The sequence below is a fragment of the Chlamydotis macqueenii genome, chromosome 8, assembly GCF_036417535.1.
Source record: "Chlamydotis macqueenii isolate bChlMac1 chromosome 8, bChlMac1.mat, whole genome shotgun sequence".
In the NCBI taxonomy this organism is placed as follows: Eukaryota; Metazoa; Chordata; class Aves; order Otidiformes; family Otididae; genus Chlamydotis; species Chlamydotis macqueenii.
In genome coordinates, this window is record NC_141563.1 from 5561483 (window position 1) to 5567429 (window position 5947).

General features: G+C 46.9%; 1 long non-coding RNA gene across 3 annotated transcripts; it reads right to left on the reverse strand.

The window, feature by feature from the left end:
• LOC147599908 (uncharacterized) lies at nucleotides 1-4664 on the reverse strand. Of its 3 annotated transcripts, none has more exons than XR_015259186.1 (5): nucleotides 4300-4664; nucleotides 4109-4192; nucleotides 1500-1630; nucleotides 612-732; nucleotides 1-108 (listed from the first exon to the last, which is right to left on the reverse strand). It is a non-coding gene; the product is annotated as an uncharacterized LOC147599908 (long non-coding RNA). The 3 variants fall into 3 exon arrangements; XR_015259185.1 differs by having other exon boundaries at nucleotides 14-108; nucleotides 288-732; XR_015259184.1 differs by having other exon boundaries at nucleotides 41-732.
• Nucleotides 4665-5947: the final 1283 nt, after the last annotated feature.

The window sequence follows — 5947 nt, forward strand, 5'->3', positions numbered from 1 at the left end:
CAGGGGAAGCTTCCGAGGAGAACATAGACAATGGGATGATGGGTAAGGAATCTCAACATAAATTTTTCTTCTCGTCTAGTCGAGCAAAGTGGAGAACGACTGAAGGACCTGGGAAAAAGAGAGTTGAGCCACGAGCAGAAGAGCGGAGGCAGGAGCTGTAAACTCAATACTCAGTGTTCTCCTAAAGCTCCTGAAGGAACTGATTTATACTCAGAGATTTTTCTCAAACTCTGTTTTGGAAATCTGTCCTCTGAGTCAGAGCCCGCCAGCTAGAGTCGTATTTATACCGGCTTGCCGCGTGCTGGCCTCCCCTCCGAGCCAGACCGGGCACTTCGCCACTGCCCGGGTCACCGGCTGGTTCCGACAGCAAAGGGTCCGCACGTCCCGGCTACGCATCCACACGCCCACGCTGGGCGGGGCTCAAAAACTTGCTTAAATAAGTCTTCACTGATGTACACATCTATGCACATAAAAATGTAATTATGTGCTTTTTATAGTCATTTATCCTCACTGCAGCCCACCACGACGCTCTGTCAGCATGCTGTCAGCACTCCGAAGCGCTGGCTGCCCGCGACGCCTGCTCGCTGCATCCACGCACTTACACAACGCACCTGTCAAGTGCCGCGCGTTTCCTGGTGTCAGCACCATTTGCTCAACACATGACAGACAAACGGGTGGATCTGGGCTTTTCTGCTGAGTTTTTCCAGAGAACGGAGGCATCTGTTCCTGAATCTATTAAGTGAAATACAGACAAAGATTACCAATAAAACCCAAAGGTGTTGTTGCAAACCTGCAGTACGTTACCTTTGGAATTACACAAGGATAACAAACGGTTCCGCCAGTCTACAGTAACTGGGAAGCGTCACCGAGACGCTGCTACCAACACAGCTGGGCCTGAAGCAAACATTTATTAAAGCTCCTTAATCTGGGCTACTTAGCCGTCCTTAACTAGGCTGAGTATTACTGCGCCTTGCATTAGAACCAGCGAGATGAGCTACGGGCACAGCAGCCGAAGGAAAGAGCGTAGAATGAATCCCAACACTTACACCAGGTCCAATTTGCCTCTAATTGAAAACGGGAATGCTGAAGCTTCTGAACGATCTCATTTTAAAATGAGGGAAATTAGAGGAGAACTGGGTAATTATGTGGGGGGATGGTGGGGAGGAATGAGGTACATTCACGTGTTAAAATAAAAATGGAAGATAGCGTTTCCTACTCTGTTCTAAGTTTGATGAAGCTAACCTTTCTCTTCTGGTCACACGTCAATATTCTACAGACGTCTATTGTATTTTAGGTTTCAAGTCGATTATTTCACGCAAACATGTTTTTGTTCACCTTCCTGCTAAGAGAAGTGGATCCTGATAGCAAATTCAAACTGAATTGATGAGTGCTGCCATTGAGCAGCAAGGACCAAGCAGGGGTGGAAGGATATAGCGTTGTGGGAACACCAGAACAATTCAGATAAAACTGTACGCAACTCTAGGAAAGGAAAACCGCACTTCTCTACAAACACTGAAAGGTCTTCAGCCCCTTCTGCCTCTGTAACGTCATTTCAGGCTCTTCTGCCTCTTGCAATGGTGTTGTAAATCCTGCTCATCAGAAGGACTTTGTCCTTCCATGATTTGGAATGCTGGAGATACGTGAACACAACAGAAAGGAGGAATTTAACCAATGTTTAGTAGAATCAGGTGGGACAAAGAGCAAATTTTCCCCATCCTGTAGGTTTCACAGTGTTGCTAAGATGTTTGCTTTGTAAGTCGCCCCAAACCAAAATTCTACCTGGAAGAGCTGCTATCACTGGGACAACAGATCCCTGTACGGCCGGGTACAGGCTGGCCGAACCCTCCCCGAACGGCCAGCTCCAGCTCAGGGATGCCGAATGGCCCAATAACACAGTAGGTACAGTTACATCAAAATTATCATAAATTTACTAAAAACTAGGAGGGAAGAGCAACGGAGGTAATAAATACTTAAGGTCTCCAGAAGACACACTCTTGAAAGAGGTCTGTGGCTTTCATAGCAGGGCCTGAGAGACTACTTCCAAAAAAGACACCAGCCAGTTCCTCTGTGATAAAAATCCCAAACTAAATGGACAAGGAATTATACTGCTATAAAGGGAAAACAGGTCAGTCATCACAGCTATTTTATGCAGCTACTTTCTATGATAAATAAAGATTTCTGGCGAGGCAATCTCAATTCCTGTATGGCACATTACGTATTCCTACTCCTTCATTTGCTTTCCAAGATGAAAGACCTTGGTGACTGCACTCAATTTGATATAATATTAATTAATGCACAATACTCCAGTGTTGACTTTAGCACTGGTCTCACCACACAATATTCCTAAGTGCTAAATGATTATGCCTCAGCATGCAAGGAAGAACGTTCTTCCTAGAGAAGCCCAAGAAAGCGTGGCATCAAAGTTTTAAATGTACCAACCCACAGGAGAAATGAAGAGAAAGTCGGGAAAGAATTCAAAATATGTATTTTTTTTTTAAAACTGAGAAACCTCGAAACTGTATTTTTGTCTACTATTTGGAAGATGTGTATGTAAAGGACTCGAAGAGCTGCGGACAGCGAAGGCTTTATCCGCCCTGAACACGGTTTCCCTTCCCTCGCAGCAGCTGGCTGGGAGGAACTAAACTTAGCAGCCTTGAGGTGTAGGAAACCAGATAGCATGATGTGCGGCTGCAGAGGAAATAGAGGGCTCAATGTGTTTGAGGTTCAGATTAAGCCCTGACTTCCTTTGGGTCTATTTTAAACGGTGGCAAACGATGGCATGCCTTCTTACAACAGAACGACAGATGATCAAAGGTTGGGTATGATCTGTATGTCAAGCATTTGTACGAGGACCTTTCTTTGAGGGACTGGGCAGGAAGCGTTTTAACGCCGTGTTGCGTGCTTCCCCTCATCCGTGTTTGTTCAAAACATGCCAGTAACCGGGGAAAGCTGGATGACCGGCTGCAGATAATCGGCCGAGGAGCGCATGCCCGCGAAAGGAGGACAGTTGGGTTTGGACAGAGCGGAAGAAAGATTGCCATCGCCCCCGCTGTGGCTCGCATGGGGGAAACAGCAAGGTGGCACTCGCCGCGCTCACTTTCAGGTGCTACGGCTGGGATACAAAGACAAAACACGCTGACGGCATCTTTACACTTCACTTCCCTCCCACCCTCCTTCTCACACCTAGAAATCTGCAAGACAAAAGTCTGTCTTGGAAAATTTCATTTAATCAATTTTTTTGACTCTGCTGCAACAGCCCAAGGCTCCTCAGCTTTGGCTCTGACCTGGAGCCCCTGGGCAGCTCCGTAGCTGCCCCTGCCAAATACCTGTCCTCCTTCGCCAAGGCAAAGGAACAGCTTGTGAAGAAAGGTAGCTGGGATCACTCTGCTCCTCCGAAAAGCCAAAAAGCCCAATTTATTAGTTACAGCAAGGGTTTTATTAAGCTGAGAATAAAGTGATCTTGGCTCTTGGCAGGTGTCTCCAGGCTCCTACAAGACAAGCACTTGCCATCCACCGCACAGAAACAACATGGCACAAGCAATGGCACTGCTCAGGGTGAAGAAGCTCATCAGCAAGGCAACCATTAGGGGGAAAAATGGGAACAATCCCACCTAGATATATATAAGAAATGAGCTTAGAACTGGACCGAGAGCCAAGATGTACAAGCCATAGTATTTGTGGCTGAACTACCAAAAATCTGGGGTCAAGGCAAAGACCCAAAGCATTCTCACTCGATGCAAAGGATTCTTACTGCCAGAAGAACAGGCAAAAATATCCAAAATGCCATTTTGAGCTAAAGCAACTATGTTGTTCAACAGGTTTTAAGTTCTGGATTTTGTAAAAACCCCCTTGTACGTTGTTTTTTACAACAAAGTAGTCACACTCAAAACAAAACCATGCCATTGCTCAATAACATTTGGGGGGCCGGATTTTCAGTGGTTTTGAAACTGAATGTTCTGCTTAGAAAACACCAACACCCCTTCCTCTCAGCTGCCAAAGAGCCCCAAAGGTGTGACCGAGTCTCAGCGTAGATGGAAAGAAGAGATCGAATGCTGTCACAGTAACAGGTATGAAGGTCAGCCTGGCCACATCTCCTCGTTCGTCGTACCTATTTTAGAGTAACTGCCAGCAAAAGGGAGCTTTGTCCAGCATGACCCCTGCCAGAGAGCTGCCACCGCCGAGCCTTCACCACCTGCAAAGCGGACCGCACAGGGAACACAGGGGAGGGCAGGAAGGGCGATGACGGAGCCACACGAGCTCTTTGCAGCAGCAGGAGTGGATCCCGGAGCGCATCCTCACCTGGCACTGCATGGCCACGGCATTGCCATGGCACTGGTGGGGCTCCATTCCATCCTTGCTGTGACCCTCCTGCTTCTAGGAAAAGGATGGACAAGGTTCTTCCAGCAGACGAGGCTGATGAGGCAGAAGCTGAGCTCTGAACTGCACAGCTATTAAAACCAGCATTCTCCATGTCCACTAACACAAATATTTTTTCGTATTTAGATCACATTTTTCTTTGTAGGCTTTGGCAATGTAAAAACTTACCCAGAGCCTTCTGGAGTTATTTAAGACGTGATCTTGCAGAACACAGAAGCTTCAAGGAAAGTATAAAGCCTTGGTTAAAGGAAAAGTCATTTACACTGCTTAAAATAATTCACAGCATTTTAAAATAGTCAGCATATCAGACAGAACTCCCATAATTTCAAAAATATTCCCTGCAGACTGTGAACGCGATGTTATTGTCTCCAGAGCAAGACTTACCATTTTCAGGTGCTCCAGCTTTGGTTCAGCGCTGAGTGAAACAACAGTATAAATCATTAACGTTGCTCTGTAAAAGCAGCGGCCAGGTATTACATATATTTTAATCAGCCCCGGCGAGAAGGCTGGGAATTTTTCTTCTAAACAGCGCTATTCTAAATATAGGCCTTATTGGGGAAACCCAGGGAGGAGAGACCTCCCTCCCGGTGTTGCCCACGTGTTTTGTGCAAGATGGCACGGGCAGGTCTGCGCCACCGGGCAGCCGCCATCCTTCAGTATGACAGCTACAACCACAGATATAAAATTTATATCTGAAAAGGTACTGATGTAACGGGAAAGGCTACGCGGGATAACTGCGAGGGCTTTAACGCACGCCGAGCCAGCGTGGCTGGAAGGATAAGCACGAGCGTTAAAGCACAGGAGGTCTCTTGCCAGCTCTGCCACTAAGTCCACGCAAATCACTTAATCTTCCTATTCGGTTCCCCCTTTGCTAAAAGGGGAATGTTAAGATTTATTTACCTTCCAACTCGCAGGCATGTTGTGAGGATTAATTAGTTAATGACTGTTAAGCGCTGTGAAGACACAAGTGACTGTGCAAAACACTAAGTATTATTAACTAACATTAGGCTAATGATGCAGATAGGAGTGGCGATTTTCATTAGCTGTATCAAAGCAGAGCCCAGCATTCAGCCCCAAGACGCACGCCAGCTAGTGAAAAATTAACGAGGTTGAGACAGATTAAAAGAATAAAGTAAATTTCTTTCCACCGGCCCACTGGAACACAAGAAAAAGTAAACAGCTGTGCATTCCTGACCTAGCAGAACCCCAGCTCTATTAATAACTCACCACCGCATTCTGAAAGCTGTTGCTTTGCACCTTGATCAGTCACTTCCTCCAATGTGCGAGGCATTATGGCTTGGAGGGGGTGGCGACTGCCACCCCTACATCTTGCTCCGCACGTGTGAGAACGGTGGCTTGCAGGTTAAGCAAGAATCAAGCATGGCATGTATGCATTACGTAGCACAGTTCTGCAACACGCTTGCTTGGAGTTAACTTCCCTGAAACTTTGGTGAGAAACCTGGACGCTTACGGTACGTCTTTAGGAGAAGGCTGGGTCTGTGTTCCGGTAGCTCTCCTGATACAAAGGAAGGTAGGACGCAGGGGGCCAGCCCCCGGGAACAGCGGGCCA